General features: G+C 39.3%; 1 pseudogene; it reads left to right on the top strand.

Annotated features, from left to right (window-relative positions):
* Positions 1-5904: 5904 nt before the first annotated feature.
* LOC116198525 lies at positions 5905-6806 on the top strand (annotated as a pseudogene).
* Positions 6807-12534: the final 5728 nt, after the last annotated feature.

The following is a 12534-nucleotide window of genomic DNA, read 5'->3' as shown; positions in this document are numbered from 1 at the left end:
CAAGTTTTGGTCCTTTCTAGACCGACTGGTTGAAGTTCCTTTATTTTTTTACTAAATGTGAATACATATTTTGACACGAAATCAAGAACTTACTGTGTTGAACTGTTTCTGTTATTGATTTAGGCAATACTAAAGAATACTGGAGGTGTGTATATCCGAGTCTAGAAAAGATATCTCATATTGCTAAAGAAGAAGTATTTCAAGCTAAATGGTGGCTTATTATTGCAGGTGCAACTCCAAGGTTGGAATGGGTCCATCGCAAGTACGCCTGAGATCTTTTTGTCTAAAGAGACCTCCGAGAATTATGACAAAGACAGAATTATTGGCAAAGGAGGATATGCCATCACCTGTAGGAAAATCTTGGCTAATGATAAGATCATGGCAAGTCAAGAAGTCCAAAAAAGTGAATCAAGCCAAATCAAAATATTCGTGAATGAAGTGATCGTATCGTCGCAAATGGACCATCGAAATTTTGTTAAGCTTTTGGGCTGCTGCATAATGCCTTGCTGTGCAGCAATGACAAAAGCGGAAAGGGGAAAGGTACCTTAGTTAAGGTCCCTCCCAATGATTGCTTCCTTTCTTTATTCTAAACTTCTGCTAGCCATTCCATGAGAGTAGTAGTTTTTAAAGTCATGTCAAATTCTACCTCATTCCTATATTTTTCGATCTATTATTATTTGTTTGGTGTCTTCACATTTATATTTTTCATCTTTGGGCTCATCGTAATCTAGGTATTAGGAAGCTTATATTAGATCGTGAGACTACCCTTTTTATGGCTGAATATCATGAGACTAACTTATTGAAGACATGATTATACCCTGGATGATTAGTTTCATTCAATTAAAACTGTATTTTCTTTTCGCTTTCCTTTTCCCCCCTCTTCCGGTGGACCGTTTTGGACATTTTTTTTATTCTTATAATTTAGCTTATGATGCAAATGTACAAGAAGAAATGCTTACAGTAAATTGTTTCTTTCTCTTTATATGTATATCATATATATCAGCATCTATGATGGACACTCTAAATTTTCTTTTGATAGGTTGATGTGCACTCTAAATAATCATGCGTTTGATGTGTGATTTTGTAGTTACTTATGTAGAATATCACATTAGAAAAATTGGCAAAAAAAAAAAAGAGAGGATGTTTTACTAGCAATTGGAGCTTGTATACTAGCAGGGATGTAATTGTGTTTTTTTAGCCAACAAGATTAGACATTCAAAATGATAATATGTTCGTACAACTATACTATCTGCTCAAAATTCGATAGGCGAGCCCTAACACCACGTGTCTTAATTATGTCTCAAACTAAAGCTATATAGTTATAGTTTGTAGACATCTGTAGCTACGGATTTCTTAATTCTACCGGCACATTTTTCGTTTATAAGTAAATGTCTCTTTAGTTAAATTTTTTAATACATCATTTTGTTTTTCATAATTATGTTGTATAAGTAATATGTAAACAAGATTTATTGTTTTAGCCGTTACCCATATCAAATTCAATAAAATAATTAAACAAATACTTGTGAAAAATGTAACGTATAAATCACCTATCCATATTGTGACATATAAAGTACACTACTTGTATCATATTATACTGAAACTAAATATAAAGGATATATTGAATCTATGCTGGCACGTGCAACGCAGGTGCTGTTACCCTAGCATTCTAAAAGACAAGTCTTAATTCATGATGAAGATGCATTTTACCTATCAACCTCTCTAGCTATTGTTCCATCTGCAAATGGATTGTTATTCTACTGTTTTTTGTCCTTTTAAGTAAATCTTGGAAAAATTCCACAGGCCATTGACGAGAACAAGCTGCTCATAGTGGACTACCATGACGCATACCTCCCATTCCTCGACAAGATCAATGCGCTTGATGGGCGTAAAGCCTATGCGACCCGCACCATTTACTTTCTGAACCCACAGGGCACACTGAAGCCCATTGCCATTGAGCTCGCTTTGCTGCCTGGGGGACCCAGTTCCCAGACAAGGCGGGTTGTCACACTCCCAGTTGATGCTACCTCGAACTGGATATGGCAACTTGCGAAAGCTCGTGTGAGCTCTAATGATGCTGGGATCCACCAACCACTGGTATGCTGGGCTTCATATTCTCATTCAATGTCCGATCTTGCATTTTGTGTGTTCTGCGGCTAATCGTGGTTCGACTTGGTTGGTTACAGGCTATGAACTCACGCTTGTATGGAACCATTTATACTGTCTGTGCATCAGCATATGAGGCTATGCACCCGATATAAAAGCTTCTTGATCCACATATGAGGTACACGCTCGACATATGAGGCACTGCATGGACATCAGCGCTGCAGCGTACAAAACCTTCTGGTGGTTCGACCAGTAGAGCCTTCCTGCTGATCTGGGTATATTATTTCTGATTTCATTTTCCGTGAAAATGGCGATATTCATGTAATATTTTACTTCTCTGGGCATGGCAGTGCCGGATCCTACACGACCCTACGGGTTGAGACTTGTGCTTGAGGATTACCCATACGCTGCTGACGGTTTGATGATATGGTTTGCGATATATAAATGTGTCCGGACCTACGTGAATTACTACTGTGAGACCCAGAAATTTCTTTTTCCAAACATGCATACATTACATATACATACATATGCTTATATATATATATATATATATGTATTATATATGTACACGTTGCTGGAAAAAAAAAAGAAAAAGAAAAAAAGAAAAGGTAGAAATGGGCCCCACGTGGCCTTCATTTTTCCCTGCAATCCCTTCCACCGCCATCCATTTTTCCTTTCAATTGCTCTCTTTTTATTTCATTTTTGCTCTGTTTTGAGCTGTGGGGGAAACCGAAGAAGGAACAGAGTGAGAGAGAGAGAGAGAGAGAGATAGAGAACGAGACAGAGGGCAATGGAGAGAGTTCAAGGGAGAGGAAGCTAGGAATGGAGGCGATGGGAGATGGTCATAACGAGGAAGACGGGGAAGGCTACATAGAGAGGTCAAGGTAAGTGGAATTAAGAAATTGGAGTGACAAATTGGGGAAATTATGCCAGAAGGAATTTAGGTTGGAACTAAATAGGTTATTAGGTAGATGATTCTTTTTCTTCCAACTTCTTTTTCTATTCAATTGTGTTGTTCATGTTGTGAATTTTAAATTAATAGTTAATTAGATTGTTTAATTAAATGGTGGAAGAGGAATATGATATGTAAGAGTATATGGGAGACCTTAAATGTGTCCTTTCGTGCTGTGTTGGGTGAAATTATATAAGCTATTCTAGTTTGTTGGATAATTTCCCCGAGCACGATAGAATTCTTCCTCCTAAGACTGGTTTGGTGCATAGGCTAATTCTTAGCTGGTGACATGGGTTCGAATTGGAGAAGTTAGACTGGAATGTGTTGCTAAATCATGGAAGTGAATGCATGATGAAGTATTATGCTATGTATGTATGCATCAACCAATTGATATGAGCATAGATATGCTGGGATGAGGAAGGTTATATGCTTTAATGATTCTTATCCTTATAGTAATATACTATACTGAATTGTTTTGGTTAATGGATTGATATTTCTTATTAAATCCTATGGATGATAATTCATTCTTCGCACTGAGTTCTTGCTGATCTTGGCCTGTTTGGGTGGAAATTATAGAATAAGGTCGAATGGTGATCTCATGAGAGCGTTCAATTGACGGTTGTGAAGTTTGTTTTATAGTAGAATGTTTTGCTCAAATACGACTTAGAGGTCTTGAATTGATGTAGTGAATGTTCAGAAGCCTCCAGTTAAGCTCCCTTAATAATGTTCAAATAAAATATATGTAATGTGCAAGTTGATATGAATTGAATTATATATGTGATTTGGTGAAGTAGTTAAAGAATAATGATAACTGTTTGATTTGTATTAACTAGATATGGTTAGTGAATTCAATTATATATATATATATATTGTTGTTAAGTTACTAAAGTTTTAGTATTGCTATTTTAGCTTAGACAAGTTATTATAAATTTTTATAAATAATATTGGGTAGGCAATGCTAGGAGAGAAAGCTATATTGTCTTGAGTTTCATGATGTTGGATTTTTTATATAGAGTATTATCTGGCTGTTGCTATTACTGTTATTATATATATTTTTGGTCTTTTGTGAATCCCTCATTTACCTTGAAATTGCCAAGAACAATCAGGTTTGTTTAAATGAGAATTATAGAGATTATTTAAGTAATTTTTGATATAGATGAGAAATGGATATGATGAATATATATATATATATATATATATATATATATCGGCACTTATTGGAAATAATAGGCTAAAGGAGATTGTGGGAGGTACAGTAGGCCCGTAATGGTGCTATGTTAATTATTTTCTAAGTTTATTTTTGCAAATAATAGGAATCGAGGACTTTGAAGGTTCAACCCAATGAGCTATCTTTCTGGGAGTTATCGGTGAGTACTTCATTCTATTGTGAAATGATATATATATATATATATATTATGTGAGTACTCTATTCTCTTGTAAAATAATATATTATAGTTATATAAATTAATTAAGAAGAATATTGTGATAGTTAGAGATTAAGAAATTGGTCTTGTCATGTTGTGTGAATTGATTTGAGAGATGTTGCCTTTTATGTTTCATTTTAATTTGGAATATGCAGTGTGATTGTGAATGTTGATTGTGATGATAACATTCTGTCATTGTACTGTGATTGAGATTGTGCTTGTGTATGATAATATATGAGGTGAGATGGCATGGTTGCAATTGAGTATGCTTGTGTTGTTTAAATATACCCTAGGACCGCTAGACCCGGCGGATTATAAAATGAGCCTGATCGGCTGCTGGACTTGGCGGAATATAAATAGGGGCCTGATCGGCCGTTGGACCCAGCGGAATATAAATATGGGCTTGATCGGTCACTGGACTCTGCAGAATAGAAAAAGAGGCCTGATTAGCTGCTGGACCCGGCGAAATAGAAAAAGGGTTCCAATCGGCCGCTAGATCCGGCGGAATATAAATTGTGGTCAACTCTTATCGCCAGAGGTTTATAGGCGGCCCCCGCTTATGAGTTATGGATATTGCGAGTTGAGGATGATATGAGTGAGATGTGCGTGATTACGGTACTATCATAACTCTATTGCGAGGAAATACAACCCTATGGCTATATTCATTGGTTGTGTTGTATATTGTTTGTCTAGTATGATTGTTGGAGGTGTGATAATTGTTGAGATTGCTGGATATGTGATGATTGTTGAGATTGTCTGAAGTTGTTTTGTGAAAGTCGTATTATTGCTAGAGTATGATATGTCAAGTTATTGTGTTGTGAGTTGTTATGGAACGCTAATAAATGGATATTTGAAGTTTATATGATATTGGATATTAGAGAAATAGTTGGAAGAATTGTGTGTATTTGTTAAGACTTAAATTTAATTACTATATTAGATAAAATTAATTTTGTTAAATATGTATATATATAACATATACCGCGTATATATGCAGGTAAGCTGATAGTTGAATTGAATGTGATTGTATTATTTATTTGAATATTTGATTGTTTGCGATTGAATATTTATTTAATAATAAATTATTTTATTTTGGAATATAGTACTCACTAAGGCGGAGCTCACATTACATATATTTTTTAGATGAACTAGGAGCTAGAGTAGCAGCACATGATAACTCTTTTGATAACGGGATCAGCTCGAGGGACTAGGTAAGAACCTTAGTTATTTGATAAGTGTTCTTTTTGTATATAATATATTTAAATATGTTATGACTTGAAATTTTTGTTTTGTTTGGTTTAGTGATTGGTTGAGAAAAGAAAATTACTCTCTTTTGAGATGTATATACATATTAGAGCTTGCTGGATTGGTTTTATATTTTTGAGAGTCTACTAAAAACTAATTTTTATGTGAATAGTTATGTGGTAACGGATATCGAGGAAATATAGAAGAAATTCAGCTGAAATTTCGGGTCGTGACAGCTACCCATATGCAAGTGTGGTGTCCAACGACCGGGAGCTCCAGAATTGGTTTGCTGAATCGGTAAATGCGGGCATGCTGATCTTCAACGTGCTGAGTGGTGGCCAAGGATGGCGAGCCCGGAGGACCTGGCCTCGATCCTGACAAAGATCATCTGGCTCTCGTCCGCCCAACACGCTGCCCTAAACCTTGGGCAGTATCCCTATGGGGGTTTCGTCCCAAACCGATAGCCCCATATGAGGAGGCTCATCCCAGAGGAGGGCGATCCTGAGTACACCAACTTCGTGGCCGATCCGCAGAAGTACTTCCTATCCACGCTGCCAAGTCTCGTGCAGGCCACGATTTTCATGGCTGTGGTGGACACTCTCTCCACCCAATCCCCTGACGAGGAGTACCTCGGGGAGAGGCAGTAGCCATCGATCTGGTCTGGTGATCCTGAGATCATCGAGGCATTTTACGAGTTCTCCGCGGAAATCGGACAAATAGAGAAGGAGATAGAAAGAAGAAACAGTGACCCAAAACTCAAGAACCGGGGTGGGGCAGGGGTCTTGCCCTATGAGCTCCTCGCGACCAGTGCGGATCTGGGGGTGACGTGCAGAGGCGTGCCAAATAGCATCTCAATATGAGCCCGAACTGGGAGCTTATGTACGCATACCTCTAGCATCATAAGCAATAAAAACACACCTCCCTTGAAAAAAAATGTGGGTTGGCTAAATGATCTAAGTCGCTTAATTAATTTGTATTTAGATTATTAGCTGTTGAGTGCATCAATTTTGCACTTGTTAGTGTGTAGTCTGTATATGAACTGCATAGTGTTGTATATGAACCAGCAAAAACTTTTAATGGCAAAAGTCCTAAAGCGGGGGAAGAAAATCGAACGAATGCAAACAACCAAAGCATGGGAGACTGAAATCAAAGGATCTAGGGAGAGGCTATGCGAGCGTTCACGAACACTAGCATTGTCAGATCCAATAATGGGCCTGGGCTGTTTCATGCTGTGAGAGTTTTACCTCTTAATGGATCGATTCGGTTCGACTGGATTAGTCGGGGTCCAATTAGACTTCCAAATACGATGGTTCACACAGAAAAAAAAAATTTAAGATCCTTACCGAAATAAATAAGCCATACCGAACAAATAATGGTTTATCAAATTGGGAAAGATCTAATTGTACATTTATTAACTGAAATTTCTTCTATCAACATATATATATATATTTGATAACAATTTATTTTTCCCGGGTCCATGAACACCCCACAAGCCCATGTATCTAGGTAAGTCTATGTGCAAGCACATGTGTTGATGGTCTCACAAAGGGCTACGCGCGTAAGGGGGGATTCGAATCTACAACCTTGTAAACTACTCACATAGTGTATGCACATTCTAACTACTTGCGCTAACCCTTGGAGATTTACTATCAACATAATTATTGTTAACCAAATGAGAAAAATTAGTTAAGTGCAATGGTCCAAGATGTCACGATTTCACACGAAACCAAGAGATATCATACTCTATTTTTGTCAGTATGACTTTATACATCCCTTTATTTAGCTTTCCTTTTATTCATATTATAATCAGAAAAAGAAAAAAATTTAATTAGATAACTTCGCCACTCTTCTCTTCTTTATATATTTTGATCATAAAAGAAGCCTGTGATTCTAGTATAACAATATTTTTTTTTATGAATGAATTTAACAATGGTATTAGAATATATTTCGGGTATTCTTACCCTTATTAAAAGATACACATACCATGTATAAATATTTACCTTGTAATTCTGATATTATAAATATATGATGAAGCCAACCCTATTGGGTACGGCAATAACCATTCACATGGTATCAGAGCAAAAATAGTGGTTCAAAAAAAAAAATTCCTCACCGTCAGCCCCTCCAATCACCTCACATCGCTTGTCATGGCCTCAGAAAGAGAAAACCCCAACACCAACCCTTCTGCCTCCTTTTCACCTAACCCATCTTCTGCAGATTCAATATCCCTCAATCCACCAACTGCTCCACCATCCCTCTCCGCCCAAATTCTTCACACAAACACCGGAACCATCGCAACCCCTAACATCACAAATCTGATTACCATCACTCTGACCCAGAGGAACTACATCATATGGAAATCCCTATTTTCCACTTTCTTACTCTCTCATGATCTATTCTCTTATGTTGATGGCAGCTTCCCCTGCCCAGAAATCTCAAATGCCAATCACACTGGATGGATGCGCACAGATCAACACATCCGTTCTTGGATCTTTGCAACCATCGCTGAGGATCTTCTCGAAGAGGTGCACGACCTGCCGACTGCCAAGGCTGTCTGGGATTGTCTCCAGGCCCGATTCATTGAGCGTACACGCTCTCGGGCCGTCGACATCAAGATTCTTCTTTCCCGTGTGAAACTCACTGATCAAGGAACAGATAAATACCTTCGTGATCTGAAGGTGTTGGGCGATGAGCTTCGAGAAATTGGAAAACCTCTATCTGATGAGGACTTGGTTACATATGCTCTTGCAGGTCTCCCCAAGGAATACGAGTCCTTTGTCACCACAAATGCCAACGATCGGGACCCACTGACCTTTGAGACTCTTCGAACAAAGCTCACGCATCAGGAAAAGAGGCTCAAGCAATTCTATTCGGAGCCAACCTCCGTTTCAGTCACAACTCAGCCCACTGCGCTCCAGATCCATACCCAAAGTGCACGAGGAGGTACTGCTCGAGGGGGTGGCCATACTCGTGGAGGACGTGGCAATCGCGGTCGCAGTCGAGGTGGTCGTAACAACAATCAGTGGAGTAACAGTGGCCCCAACTGGGGCAATAGTCACTTGACACCCCAGATGTCTGGTGCTCGTGGAACTGGTGGACGAGGGACTTACAACCGAGGAGGCTTCTTTCAATCTCACATGTCCAGAGGTGCACCTTTCCAGTCTCCGAATTTGGTAAGGTCGTTCAATAATCCACCTTCTGCTAATGATGGAATTTTGGGACATGGCCCTGCTGCTGTGATTTGTCAAGTTTGCAATAGCCCAGGTCACACTGCCATTCAATGTCCCGAGCTATATAGTCATAATCCTGCCTTGAGTTATCCGAAGTCCTTGGCTGCCCTTAGTTTAAATGATACATCAACTCATGAGGCTTATCTTGACTCTGGGGCCTCCAACCATATGGTCAATACCGAAGGTATTCTCTTTCATTCGACTCCATATTCTGGTTCTGATGGTGTTATTGTCGGAAATGGATCTTTACTGCCAATAAAAAGCATTGGTTCTGCAACAATTCCTGCTATTGACACTAAACTTCAGCTTAAAAACGCTTTCTACGTTCCTGATCTTGATTACAATCTGGTCTCCATACAACGTTTGTGTAAAGACAACAATTGTTCTGTCATTTTTACTGACTCGGGGTTCTTTGTTAAGGACAACAACTCGGGGAAGATATTGCTCAGCAGCCATTCTGATGGGTCTTTATATCCGATCACACTGCCTCAACCTACTGCCCTTATCACCACCGCAACTTCTTTTACAACTTGGCATCGCCGTCTAGGCCACCCGAATAAAGTTCCCTTGGGAATTATTAGATCTCGTAATCTGGTTTCCAAACTCTCTTCTTTTAAGGATTTCTGCATATATTGTAATTTGGGAAAGTCTACTCGTTTGCCTTTCTCAAATGTTGAGCATTTATCCTCTTTCCCTTTGGAAATAATACATGCCGATGTATGGCAATCATCTATTTTATCTAATATGGACTTTAAATATTATGTTATCTTTGTCGATGATTTTTCCCGATATACGTGGATTTTCCCACTAAAACGCAAATCTGAGGTATTTCATAATTTTTGCACATTCAAAACACAAGTCGAAAATTTTCTTAATCGGAAAATTAAAATTTTTCAGTGTGATGGCGGTCTAGAATTCAATAATTCTCAATTTCGTAATTTATTTCAAGAGTCAGGAATTTCTCTTAGAATGTCATGCCCACATACACCACAACAAAATGGTGTTGCCGAACGTAAGCATAGACACATTGTTGATATGGTTCGTACTTTGCTAATTCAAAGTCAATTACCTCCAAAATTTTGGGTAGATGCAGCTTTAACTGCGGTTTACATATTTAATCGTCTACCATCTCCTTTTCTTCAAAATCGGTCTGCTTTTGAAAAACTATTTAAAAAAATTCCTGACTACAATTTTCTAAGGGTATTCGGGTGTGCCTGTTTTCCAAACCTCACTCCATATGTTGCTCACAAATTAGAACCCCGTTCGAAAGAATGTGTCTTTCTAGGATATGCTACAGAATACAAGGGTTATCGTTGCTTTGATCCAGCTGAAAACAAAGTTTATACGTCCAGACATGTCAAGTTTAATGAGACTTGTTTCCCTTACCAAAAATTAATTTCGGTCGCCCATCCTTCTGTTACAACTCATTCTCAGACCACAATTCGTCCCTTGCCCATAATACAATTCAACCCAGCTCGCCACAGCCCATTACAGCTCAACACAGCCCAACAAAGCCAAACGCAGCCCACAGACATTAATCAGTCCACTGTTCCAACTGGACAGCCCGATCACCTATCTGCTGATCCATCTGTGGCCTCACAAGCCCAATATCAGTCAGCCCAATCCTCCTCCACTCAGCCCGTCTCTGCCCAGTCGCATTCTACCTCATCGAGTCGAATCTTGCCCAATTCTCCTGATCCGACCCGATTACCTCTACTCCCTACAATGGACCGAGCCCAACGCATCACTCTACCGCCCACATCCGTCAATCATCATCCAATGATAACTCGTGCAAAATCTGGTATTCACGAACCTAACACTAAATTTTCTTTATTTACTTCCTCATACAATTCTGTTGTGGAACCAACATGCTACTCACAGGCAGTTAAAGATCCTAATTGGCGTCAAGCCATGGCCGACGAATTTAATGCACTTATTCAGAATGGTACCTGAAGTTTAGTTCCCCCAAATCCTCAGGTAAATGTGGTTGGTAGTACTTGGAAGTACAGGATTAAATATCGTGCTGATGGGTCAATAGAGCGATACAAAGCTCGTCTTGTAGCTCAAGGGTTTCGTCAACAATCTGGTATAGACTTTCATGAAACTTTCAGTCCAGTCGTCAAGCCCTCTACCATTCGTCTAATTATTTCACTTGCTCACTCTTACTCATGGCCTATACGTCAATTAGATGTCAAAAATGCTTTTCTCCATGGATTTCTAGCTGAGGAAGTATACATGCGTTAACCTTCGGGATTTGTCCATCCTCAATTTCCACATCACATATGTCACCTTCATAAATCTCTATATGGTCTGAAGCAGGCTCCTCGAGCTTGGTTCACTAGGTTCAGCTCTTTTCTCTCAACTTTACAATTTCATTCTAGCTCAGTTGACTCCTCCCTATTTATATATCACAGTGGTTCTCACACAATCTTACTTCTTCTTTATGTTGATGACATAATCCTTACAGGAAGTTCTTCTACTCTTCTAGAACGTTTCATCAAAATTCTATCAGATGAATTTGCAATGAAGGATCTTGGTCCTTTACACTTTTTCCTTGGCATTCACGCCACTCGTTCCTCTGACACGTTATTTCTTCTCAGCAGAAATATATTTCTGATGTCCTTTCTCGTTTTGGACTTGGTAAATCAACAGCGGTCAAGACACCCTTACCGTCCCGAACTCACCTATCACTATCAGATGGTGATTTATTGGATGATCCTACTGAATATCGCAGTATGGTTGGTGCTTTACAATATATTACTATTACAAGGCCTGACATTTGTTATGCAGTAAACTTGGTTAGCCAGTTTATGCACGCTCCGCGCACCACACACCTGCAAGCGGCGAAGAGGATTTTACGATATCTTCGTGGCACGTCCACCCATGGGCTTCGTCTCCGTCAGTCTCCTAATCTTCAGATAACAGCCTACACCGACGCTGATTGGGCTGGGTGCCCAAATACTCGGAGGTCAACAACCGGCTATGCTGTGTTTGTCGGACCAAACCTGATCTCTTGGCGATCTAAAAAGCAACCAACTGTCTCTAAAAGCTCGACGGAGGCTGAGTACCGAGCTCTAGCCTATGCGGTTGCAGAAACCTTGTGGATCCGACAATTGTTGCTCGACATTGGCCTGCATGCTCCAAGTCCAATAATAGCATGCTGTGATAATATTAGTGCCACGTATCTAGCCGCAAACCCAATTCAACACCAACGGTCCAAGCACATTGCAGTGGATTACCATTTTGTACGGGAACGAATTCAACGAGGGGATCTTCTTGTTCGCTATGTTCCTACATCAGATCAGTTGGCAGACATACTCACTAAGAATCTCTCGGTTTCGGCATTTCAAACACACTGTCGCAATCTGTCAGTGTCTTCGCCCCCAACAGATTGAGGGGGTGTATTAGAATATATTTCGGGTATTCTTACCCTTATTAAAAGATACACATACCATGTATAAATATTTACCTTGTAATTCTGATATTATAAATATATGATGAAGCCAACCCTATTGGGTACGGCAATAACCATTCACAAATGGAAAAATCAAAACCAAGGGAAGAGTTCCATTAACGATGATCG

Source organism: Punica granatum, chromosome 3 (assembly GCF_007655135.1).
Source record: "Punica granatum isolate Tunisia-2019 chromosome 3, ASM765513v2, whole genome shotgun sequence".
Classification (NCBI taxonomy): Eukaryota; Viridiplantae; Streptophyta; class Magnoliopsida; order Myrtales; family Lythraceae; genus Punica; species Punica granatum.
This window is presented reverse-complemented; position numbering and strand designations above follow the sequence as displayed.